Source organism: Pelobates fuscus, chromosome 1, assembly GCF_036172605.1.
Source record: "Pelobates fuscus isolate aPelFus1 chromosome 1, aPelFus1.pri, whole genome shotgun sequence".
Taxonomy (NCBI): domain Eukaryota; kingdom Metazoa; phylum Chordata; class Amphibia; order Anura; family Pelobatidae; genus Pelobates; species Pelobates fuscus.
This window is the reverse complement of record NC_086317.1, coordinates 23,493,247-23,505,293: the sequence shown is the minus strand read 5'-3', so window position 1 is coordinate 23,505,293 and position 12,047 is coordinate 23,493,247. Positions and strand designations below refer to the sequence as shown.

Sequence of the window (12,047 nt, the reverse complement as noted above, 5' to 3'; positions counted from 1 at the left end):
AGTTTGCATGCTCAGGGCCATTCATTTGTAGTTGTTATGGTGACAGTTTATGAAGTGTGTGTTTAGCACACTTGGACATGTTTTTTGTGACAAACACTAGTGATCAGTCGGTAAAAACAAATCCACAATAGACTGTCTGTTCACTATGCGGCCAGTTGTTTATTTCATAAAAATGGCCTCTTCTTCCTTAGAATGTTCTGTGAATATATTTCATTAAAAAAAATTTTGTCTGTGTGTGCAATGTATGACTTTATCTTAAGCTATTGTAACTCTATTTCGTTTGTTGTCGTCTGCGGTTTCCTCATTTTGTCGTTGTCACAGCTGTGGAAGGTGCGTAGCTAGCGCAGAATTAAAAAGGATAAGCTTCTTCAAAATGGACATTGTCAAGACGTGTTGGACCCTGAAGGGGAAGGGGGACGTGAATTCTTGTTTATTGAATAGGGAAACTGCTCCACTGAATGAATACGTACATATTTATGCTGGCACGCTAGGTTTATGTTTAATAAAGCTGTGACCTACACCCTTTGCCAAAATCTTTGGGTCAGAGCTATTATTTATGGTCCGGGAGCCTGAGCTTGTTGATGGGATATCAGTCCTTAATAGTCAAGCTGATGATGTATTGTCGCATTGTTCATTATTATCCAGGAGGTCAAGCAACGCAGAACTCACATGGATGGTTGGCCAACTACAAAACTAAATTAAAGCACTGAAACCGATGACCTGGAGAAACTCTTCTCCGGGTTCTATATATTGCGTATGGGCACACTGTTCTAACAAATGATGAAGGAGTGATTTCTATGTTACATGACAATTTACAGAGATGGGAGGGCGAGGAGATTTTATTTTTTTCCCCATATTAACCATGACAACCTAGCATGACAGACTTTCACACCAATTCTACACATTTGGATTCCACATGGTCTAAATTAAAGTCTTCAATAATTATATTTTGTGTACCTTTAGCCACACTCTGCCTTTTTACAAAGCAACGTATACATTGGATGTATTCTAAATGTGCGAACTGAGAGATGTTTATTTTATTACTGGCGTTTATAAAAAACAAATATATTCTGCAGCGCTGTACAATTAGGGTAGGACAAACAATATACACAGACAAATACAAAATGATTTTGTATGCCCTAAGATGAGATCTGGCTATTGGAGCTCTTTTATACAAAGTGCTTAGCTAGAGAGCCCATGAGCTTACAATCTAAAGGATATAATGGGGATTTGAAACAAGAGGTAGCAGATGAATTTGGAAGTGATGGCTAAAGGAAGTTAACAGAGTTGCAGCTACTGGGAATGAGGAGGTAATTGACTGAAACTCTGGAGCAGCATACTATAAATTAAGTAGGGTGGGAAGCTCTGAAAAAGAAAATTGAGATATTCCCAATTACTTGTTTCTGGGTGTGTCTTAAAGAATAGATGGAGATGAAACCGTTACATGAAGGTATTTACAGCCAGGTGGGGCAAAGGATGTAGAGAGAGGGGGTGAGTAGAGCAAATATTTCTTATGTTGTATGTTATTGAAAAGTTAACCAACCAAATTCTATTACCCACAATTTAAATAACTATGTGTATATGAAATATAGGTGGAATACATTCAATGACAATAATAAAAAACTGCGTTCACAGAAAATTACAGTGGCTAGATACAGGTATAAATGGTAACAATGCTATAGTATTACATGCTAATATGGTAACAATCTAATAAATGAAGTGGAGTATCTTCCAAGCTTTAATCGGTACCTGGAAGTTGCAGGGAGATGAAAGATGGAGAGATTCAGTATTATTTGTTTCTGGGTGAGTGAAGTGTTGTCACTTCTAATGTTGCCAACAATGGACAAATCGAAAGGATATACCTAGCAATTGTGCTATTTATTTGTTCGGTTGTTTCTAGAATGGCTTAAAATCTGTGCATCCCCCAAAACAATTATATAGGTCTGCTCCTTCTTCCCCACATTTTGGATGGCTGACTGAGTCCATGAGCTGTAAGGAGAATAGTTTTAGAGGGGAGTAATATGAATGGTGTGTGATCTTCAAATGCATTTCCTGATAAGAAGCTGTTGAGCGTAATCTGAGCATCCTATTGGATGTTGTTATAAGTGTTCCATGTGTTAGTGCTGAAAAATGCGTTATCCCTGGGATCGACAAATCCCAGGTCGTCATGGCGACTAGGAATTGTGACCTCAATGGTAGAAAGAGAATCCAGTCACTCCAAGTATATTCAATTGTATTAATTAGTACAAGTGAGACACCCAATGTTTTGACCCCTGAAAGGGTCTTTGTCAAGCTGCTCCACCTCATCTTTCTACCACTGATATCTACTCACTGGGGATGGTGCTGGCCCATGGTCCAGTTTAGCAATTGGATCTCAATGTGATTGGAGTGTGGTTCGTTTTTCTCTTTTTGCAAATAGGAATTGTGACCTGGCTCCTGGAATTTGTCGACTCATGTGAATGCATGTGGTGGTGAGAGAGCGAAATGGAGCCGGTCGGCGAGGGAGGGAGCTGTCATTATCCTGCTCTGCATCCTTGTCGCCGTGCCAGGAGCCATAATACGACATCACTCCGGCCCCAGCATACTAAACATTGCACGACAGGGAACAGAGCAGGGAGATGACAGCAGCCCCACTGGACTCCAGGGAAAGCCTATCCATAAAACATATTACAACTTCTGATTGTGTGTTTCTGTCAGTCTGTGTGTCTGTCAGTGTGTGAGTGTGTGTGTGTGTGTGTGTCTGTCTGTCTGAGTTTGTGTGTGTCACTGAGTGTGTCTGTTTAATTGGCCGACTACCCTCTGTTTGAATGGGAAAGATGATTTTACTCACCTTTTCCCCACACTGTGCCGGTCTTGCCGTGGCTGGCTCCGCCTCCATGGCCGAGATAATCAATCTTGGTTATCTCAGCCAAACCAATGTTTTACAACGGAAAAAGCATTGGGAGACTATTGTGCATGCAGGAATGTCTATGTCTCCAAATAGAGATGCATTGAATCGATGCATCTCTATGGGGAATATTCAGCGCCTATATGCCAAGCGTGGAGATGCTGAATGTACTAGGAAGTCCTCTAGTGGCCATCTAACGGAAGAACATTATGCCGCAGTGGTTAGGGTGACTACAATGTCCCTTTAAGAATTGTATTTTTGTTGCTGAAAATTAAGCCTTGTTAGTTGAAAAAAAAAAAAACTGGCTCCTAACTTTTTTAGCTGGCTCCTAGATTCCAAATTTGGCAAGCCCTGCGTTATTCATCTTGATAATTCTGAATGTGTAGTCATGTCACCCATTGTACAGCGCTACGGAATATTGATTGCGCTATATAATTAATAAAGTGCTCCAATTTAGGAATAAAGTGAGCTAATTGAATAGGCTGAGGTTGTTGGTTGTGTGTGTAATCTATGGAATAGTCGCAATCTCTCAGACTAGGATGTGGAAGAATCGTGCTGATTAAGCTGTGTGATTGTAGGTATGCAAAGAAGGGAACATTGATGTCAGGAAATTTGTGTTTGCTTTGTTGAAATGTTAATACCGATCTATGTTTCTATGATTTCTTGTGTTTGTCCAGAAAGCTGTATATGTTAGTGTGGTCTACCATTCCAAAGAGCAGTATAGATATTTGGCTTCCTCATCCTGAAAGTATGGGTTTGCATAAGTAAGGAATAAACTTGAAATATGGCAATTGTAGACCCAAAAGTTGTCTCACCATGTTCCACGTTTTAATAGTAGATACTAATCCAGGATTTTCTTGAGCTTCCTCTGGGAGGGAGGAGTATGGGGCCTGTAGCAGTTGTGAAGAGTGTTTCACCATGGCAGAACTGTGAACTTCTATAAATTGGCCTCATCCTTTTATCCAGTCTAAGGCATGGTGGTCGTGTTCTGATAAAGTGTACCAATTTATATTTGGGATATTTAAAATGAGGTTAAATCTGGTTTGAGACATTTTGTGCATTACTATTTGTGGGTGTTTGTTGGGAAATTTAGAAAATATCTGATTTTGAGTTTTCTCATCTTGTTGTGAGAGTAATATTGGTGTGGCTTGTAGTGGTTAGCACTCCTAGATATCTGAAGTTTGAGGTTGTACATGACAGGGTAATTGCTGTCTGGAAATGTATTGGTGTGGCCGAGCCTAACCTCAAGGATGTTGACTTGGACAAATTAATTGAAATAACAAAATGTGATGGTATACAATGTGAACAATAAAAAACACTGCAATCACCACTGTATAATACTCAAACGTATTGTGAAACACTACTAAAAACCATAAAACAATATCTAATTGGCAAGCACGCAAAGAAACATAAAATTACCTAATATTGATACTGGAAACAGGAGTTTCTCACCATGGAAATAAAAATTATAGTGTATCTGTGTGGATAAAATATATGAATACGTAGTGATATCCAAATAGCAAGTCACATAATATAGAGCTAAAAAACACTTGGCTGTAGACAATGTAGCAGTTGGTGTCTTAAAGATTCCATCCCACCTTCTGGATTATTATTTATATAGCGCCAACAAATTCCGCAGAGCTTTACAGTGGGTGGACGAACAGACATGCAGTTGTAACCAGACAAGTTGGACACACAGGAACAGAGGGGTTGAGGGCCCTGCTCAATGAGCTCACATGCTAGAGGGAGTGAGGTAAAATGACACAAAAAAGGTAAGGATAGGGGGGCGGGGCCTGACCGCAGAGCCGAGCGGTCGACATCCTTGTGAGCTCCTGCAGGACTCCGCTGTTTATCCAGCTTTCCCTGACCCAAGCGTGACTTAAGCGGGCCGATAGAGCCAGCAAACAATGGGGAATGCCGAGAGGAACAGAATGCTACCCTCCAAGCAGCGAAACGGGAGTTTTCTGCCCGACGACCATCGGAGGCCTAGTCAGCAGGCGGGAGCAGGAGAGACGGCCGCTCTCCCACCGCCAAGACTGGGGGCTTCGCTGCGGACGGACCCCTGTCCCCCCCCCCTGGACCGGCGGGGGTCATCCCGGTCCTCCAGCATAGGACACATACCTCTGGGACACAGACCCGGGCCACGCCGCCATGACAGCACCACGAGGCCTGGCCTGGCCAAGATGGCCGCCGACAGAGCGGTGCCTCTGCAACAGCGAGGGGATGAGGACTGGGCAGCGGCATTCAGGGCCAAGTTCGACGCGATCTGCCAGCGCTTCTGGGACCGCGTCGAGGCTGGGAACCCACGATCCGTAAAGGTACCTGCCTCAGCGACACGAAGCCGATGCGCCCCCCTTAATACACTGGTGGGCCACCCGCATTCAGCACAAGCACCGCGAACGCGGTTCAAAGAAATGCAGATCAGAAGGATAAAGCACAGACCAGGTGCATCCAACATGAACCCGCCACATAAAAGCCGGGCACAGGCGCCACTGAACCGGGTGAGAAGATCCTGCAGACCGCCCGTTACAAAGAGGGACCCCAACAGACCGCAAACTATATGGCGCCCCCACCAGACAAAACCCCTGCCGACACCATCCATCAACCGAACAGACCTGAAGGGCAGAGACACTAGGACACTGGGTACACATCCGACAAAGTACAACTCCTCACCACAAACAGGACCGGAAAAGCCACGGCAGAATAGCGCCCGCAGGTACAAGACCCACCCCTGGCGGCTGATACCGCTGACTACGCTGAAGGACCTTAACACCTTCCCTGACCGTGCAGAGTCCCTGCTCGATACCCTCATGCTGGACAGGTCGGTATGTCAGGTGGGCATAGGATGAAGGGACTGACTTAGAGGAGCACTATCGCCACTGGCAGCGACTCACAGCCAGGACACCCACCTCGCAATATGTGTTCCTATTGAACTGTCAACGACAAATCTTCTTTAGCATTACTCGACCATGCATGTTATTTAGTTCCACGCAGTATGTTTAGCATATGTCTAGTTTAACTGAACCACCTGCACTAGCCTGCCTAAATAACCAGCGCAATGTACTCTATTTTATATTTCACCAGCAGGACACGTTTATTAAGCTCAGTTTCTCTATTATTATTTACTTTAATCTTTTATTTTTTTGCTTGTAATGCGCTACGAACACAAGCTTGTCTAGCCTAACATTTGTAATCTTACCTAATATTGTTAAACAGCCTGTTATTTTCATTTTAAAACAAAAATGTGCAGACCTCTCATGCCACTGCTAATCCTATGTTTAACCATTCATGCACGCTGTTGTGGCGTACGTTTATGCTTTGTAATCACCTGCACGACAAAAATAAAGAATTAAAAAAAAAAAAAAAAAAGGTAAGGATAGTATTAGACTAATGACAGTTGCAAGAGAGGAATCAGTCGGGAGCTATTAACAGTTTAATTGATACGCTTTTATGAAGAAGTGTGTTTTTAATGATTTTTTGAAGTAGTGGAGACTGGGTGAGCATCTAACGGAGGAGGAGAGAGAGAAGGTAGAGAAAGAGAAGAAGAGAGTACGGATGAGATGAGAGGTAATTGGATCTAGGGAGCAGGTGGTGGGGCAGAAGGACTAGAGCAGAGCAGAAACCTCTTTCACTGTAGCGGGTGCGAATGAACATAGAACAGCAGAGGGAGTGAGGCTAGGGGAAGTATTGTAAGGGGAAGAAGAAATATTAGAGATCTCTTCCCTGATTGTCTTGTCAGTGAAGTGAGTTGCAAAGTCTGACGCGGTCAAGTTAGTAGGTGGAGGAGGAACAATAGGGCGAAGAAGAGAGTTAAATGTGTGAAATAGTTGTTTGGGTTCGCGGGAGAGTGTGGTTATGAGGGTATTGAAGTAATTAACTTTTGCAGAGGAAAGAGCCAAGCTGTATAAGCGCAGCATTAATTTATAGTGGAGAAAGTCAGACACACAGTGAGACTTTCTCCAACAGCATTCAGCAGTTCTGGAGCATTTTTGAAGATATCGAGTCAGCTTGGTGTGCCAAGGTTGTTGTTGGGGGGGCCTGCGGCGTTTAAATGTAGGAGGTGTTGCTGGAAAGTAGTCTCCAAAATAAATAAAAAGATCCACTAGTGCAGATAGTTCTGTATAAAACCATTATTTTAATAAAACAAGTCACATAAGCACACAGGGATAGCGCCACCAACTCTAGAAAAAAAGGAACACAGCAGCAACCTTCAGTCAACCAGATCAATACATAGAGTAAAATAACTTTATTACTTACAGTATAAAAAAAAAAAAAAAAGCCCCTTGGCTGTATATATAAAATTGTAAAAACAGTGAAATCAAAGTCCTTAAGATCCCTGCAGCCTCCGATACACAGTTTGCTGCATGCCTGCTTCCTCAGTCGGTGTTTAGCTACTGTGGTGTCTCCGGTTTTAAATCCTCCAAGTTCAGGGTTTCTGACCTCACTTGTCATGTTGTTGCATGGGTGTGTCTAATGGGTGGATTCTTTCTTGGGTTCGAGAACGTGGAGATCACGTGAACGCCTACTTTAGACGTGCATAAGTCAGTTTCGATTACGTCAACCGGCTTCTTGCCGTGGTACTATGCATGAATGAAAACAATTCATGTTATATGTAAAAAAAACAAAAAAAAAAACATAGCTCTAGTCAATTAGAGAATATTATTATTGGCTAGATCTCAGCTCACAGGCAGGACCCTCTTTATCTTTTGTATTGATCTGTGTATATTGTACGTTCTCTTCTAATACATTGTGACTTTATAAATGCCGGTAATAAAATAAAAATCCACTAAATACCTATCCTGTTGAAAGCACAAATTGTTTCAGGTAACTTTTTTACATTTATTTTTCTAAGAACGAATATTTTTTTATTTTTTTATTTTATAATTAAAAAAAAATATTTTTTTACAAATACTTTTTTCAGCAAACTTATAGAGGATATATTTGAAGAGGTCAGTTTAGAAACTCGCTACATGTTACTAGTTATAAAAACGATCATGTCAGACATACAGACTAATGTGGATACCGAAATGAGGGGCACAGTTTGAACTAGCAATTGCAAAGCATACTATTTACTAATGTAACATGTAGTTAACTTAAACGCTTTCCATAAGATGTTAGTGCAAACTGTAAGTGTTTACATTAAAGGGACACTCCAGATCCCTAAAGCACTTTAGCTTGCTTTAAAGCTTTACGTGTGAAGAGTGGGTCCTCGGAAATTAATTTTACAAAAAGTAATTTTTTTTCCAGTAGAAATTGACACTTTCATAAATTAACCTGGTTACAACTCACTGACTGTCAATCAGACACCTGGTCCTGTTACTTCCTGGTTTGGTTAGTTCAAAGTACCTGCCTTGCATTGAGCTACATTGGGAAGTCTGTGATTGGACAGCCCCAGAAAATCTAGGTGGGGTTAGAAATGGAGGGATTGCAAAGGCAGAACTGCAACTTTTGCAAGCGGTTTTTAGATATACCTCTACAAAAAAGTTCATAATTAAATGCATGCACATTTTAACTTGGAGCATATCTACAATTTTTTTTATTTATTTTGTATTTGGGCAGTGGCATGTCCCATTAATGTATATCACTTACAGTAATATTAAGTTTGATTATACATTATATTTAGAAGAATAATGCTGCTTACTCTATATCGCTTTCCAATCTGCTTTGTTTGCATGTGAAAGTTGATTTACATATCCAAATATGCAGACTACATGTACTGAACGGTGGTTTTGTATCATGTCAATTACCTGTTTAAAGGCACTGTGGGTCCAATGTGTTGCCTTAAGTGACACGTGCACTTTACCTGTATATGAATAGAATTTTAAACTCCTGTCTCTGGCCTTTTTCTTTCTTTTTATTGACGGCTGTTTGCTTTGAAATTTGTTTTAGAGTTTAAATGTAATGCATAACATGCTTTTTCCTTTCTTTATATAGGATGCATTTTAGGGAAATGGCAGCAGCTGGTCAAATTTAGCATTTAGTGTGGTAAGTAGCATTCAATACTGGGAAACCACAAGCTTTTGGTTTTAACTAGCCAACGCTGGATGCAGGTTTCATAGCTTTCATCCTGGTTTCCTGCAAAAAGAACATTTCATGATGAGATTATGCAATTGTTCTATAAAATATTATTAGTACTCCATTGACTCCATGTTTGACACTTACTAGCGAATTATTCCTGAAATATTCCCTTATTTCTTCGGTCTATCACTGACCCTTGGTGACAGGGAAGTTTTGTGGGTCTTCTTGAAAGGTGTCCCAGAATAAATGTTTTTTGTTGTGGAAAATGCAAAATGCCATAATTATTGCGTACACCCTATTAGGGTTATAATGCAGTGTTCCACAAGTACGATCCAGACACCTGAACCTGGTCTTGTAGAATAGAATCCCCTCTGATTGAAACTCTTCCTGTGAGCCTCAATGAAGCTCTGCTTTGCTTGGACTTTAAGATTGGTCACTGGAGTCAGCAGTCATGTTCTACAACCATAACCTGTGGAAAAGAAATGTAATATGTATTCATCTTTTAGGAGGAGCACTTAAACAGGCACTCCAAGCATCACAAAATCTACAGTTTGTTGTAGTAGTCATCTTTGAAAATTGCCTCCCCACCTTGTGTCAAACTATTTTGGCTTGGCGTTTCAAATTCTCATCTTTTCTGCTACAGCTCAACTCTGTTGGCCTGGCCAAGTTTGGGTGGCAACGATAAATTGAGATCACAGGTGACAGGTTTCGCCAGTGCAATCAGCCTATTATTACCAACCAGATTTAGACAGGCCAATGTATAATCCACTCCTGCATTAACGAGGCAAGGCTTTACACTTCAGGAAAGTCACTCAAAAATAGTTTGACACAAACCATTGTGATGATACCGAAAGGCTCTTAGCACCTTAACCACAACAATGAGCTGTAATGATTGTGTTGCCTAGAGTGCACATTGAATTCAATTCCTGTATACCAACATTAGGGTTGGCCAGATGAAAATACTTACTCAATCAACAACGTCCAGTAAGACTGCAAAACTCGTATTTCCAGCACAGAGATGCATCATGTGTACTTCCTGTGTGTCATCCTCCCACGGTGATAAACCACTTTTGGAATCACTGACTATCTAGTAGTTGATGAAACAGTAGGATATTATGCTCCTGAAGGGGTTCTCATCAGCCTCAGGTGCCACAATGGCTGCACGGATGTAGTTTATTGCCCAACCATTGTGACAATCTACCAGTTGGTTTGTTTGGAGAAGAACTCTTGCAAACACGACCTTCCCAGGTGCCTGAGAGTGATACGGGATCCTGGGAATTATATGAGGCCATGGGTGCCTTTATTTACAGAGGAAGCAAAGAAGCCAAAAAGAAACAGGCAGGAAGCGAAGTCAGATGGTCCAATGGTCAGAGCTGGCAGCAAGAGTGAAGCCGGAAGTCAGAAGCCAGGAGATTCACGAATAGAGTGCATGACGTCAGAAGCCAAGGGTCAGAGACAACAAGCATGGTTAGAGTCAAGCTAAAGGTCAGAAGCCAGTAAACCAGACTAGGATCAGAATCAAGGATCGGGAACAAGAACACCAGGAGACTTGGAACAAGCACCATAACAACCAAGCACTGACTAAGTGCTGTAAGCTGCTCATTTTCAGGCAGTGTTTGCATGAGGTCTGCACATACCCATTCACTTGGTAAATCAAGATAGTAAGTTATTGACTTCTGGGTAGAAAGCTGCTGTTCTCTGACAGTTGTAATATAGTAGTGTCAGGGTTTCTTTGCTGTTTTAAACAGCAACCCTTTCTGTTTCAGTGATTGAGTTTTCAGCTGCAATTACTATGAGCTGCTTCTGCTTGTTGCCACGGTTACTCACCTGTGAGTAGTAATCAACCCTGCTGCTAATCAGTTCTGCCTATTTAAGCAGCTAAGCCCAGAACCTCCTTGCCCTTGCGTGGTTTCCTGTTTCCCAGAAGTCTCCTTGTTCCTGTGTTTCCTGTTTGATCCTGGTTCCTGACTCCGGCCTTGTTCCTGACTCCGCTGCTCTCCGTGCTCCTGATCCTGGCTTGTCTGACTACCCGCTCTGGTGACTGACCCCTGCTTGATTCCTGGACTTTGCTTTTGTTTATTATTTGTTATTTATTAATAAAGGTGTGTTTGCATCTACTTCTGTCTCTGTCTGGTTCCTGGTCCCTGACATTACGCAAGGGCCATGAATACAGATGGTACAGGCAAGACACCTATACCTAACCTGCTTACCCAGTGGGACCAGCAGAACCACCATTTGGACCAGTATGCCCATCTGGATCCAGTACCCGGCCAGCCTGCGATTGCGGCCGCCTCTGCCTCACTTCCTGTTCTAGCACCGGTTGTAGCCTCCAAACCTGTAGCGGCTAGAGAAATGACTGGGTCTGTCCCGCTCCCTCAGTATTTTGGGGGCAACCCAGCTCAGTGCAGAGAATTTATAAATCAAGTTAAAGGATACCTTGAAACCCTGCCCCAGGCATTTCCTACAGACAGTGACAAAGTTCACTTCATGATTTCTTTGCTGTCTGAAAAGGCCCTAGCTTGGGCAAAACCTCTCTGGGAGGCAGAGAGGCCTATTATTTACAATTACCCTGAATTTGTTGCATCCTTCAATAGGGTTTTTGATATTCCAGCTCGCTCCACCCCTACTGCCGAACTACTCATGTCTAATTCTCAGGGCACAAAAACTATTGTCAAGTATGCCAGTGAATTCCGTACCATGGCAGCAGAGGGTGGCTGGAACAACGAGACTCTCGTGGCTGCCTTTGCACAAGGTCTCTCCGATGTGTTTAAAAATGAGATTGCAGCCAGAGAATTACCTAAAGATCTCGAGGAACTGATATCATTTGTCACCCTCATTGACATCAGACTCCGAGAGAGATCCTCATCCAAGGAGCGCCTGCGGAGGCCTCTTGTAAATTTGGCACCGAGCTTTTCTTGCCCACCCGAACCTCCCTCACCTCCCATGCCTCCTGGTCCTGAGTCCTCTGTCTGTGTGGAGCCAAAGCAGTTAGGCTTCTCACGCCTCTCGGTCGAGGAGAGAGCCTTTAGGAGGAGGGAGGGTCTGTGCCTATACTGCGGACACCATGGTCACTTGTTAAAATTTTGCCCGATTCGTCCGGCAAAGGGCCCGCACCCAAGATACTGTCAGGGGCAGATCTTGG

The 12,047-nt window shown here is 42.6% G+C and overlaps 1 protein-coding gene across 2 annotated transcripts in view; it reads right to left on the bottom strand.

Annotated features, from left to right (window-relative positions):
* The window catches only part of LOC134586559 (nectin-1-like), a 78,323-nt gene that overhangs the window by 16,265 nt on the left and 50,011 nt on the right, over window positions 1-12,047 (bottom strand). The window lies entirely within an intron of this gene.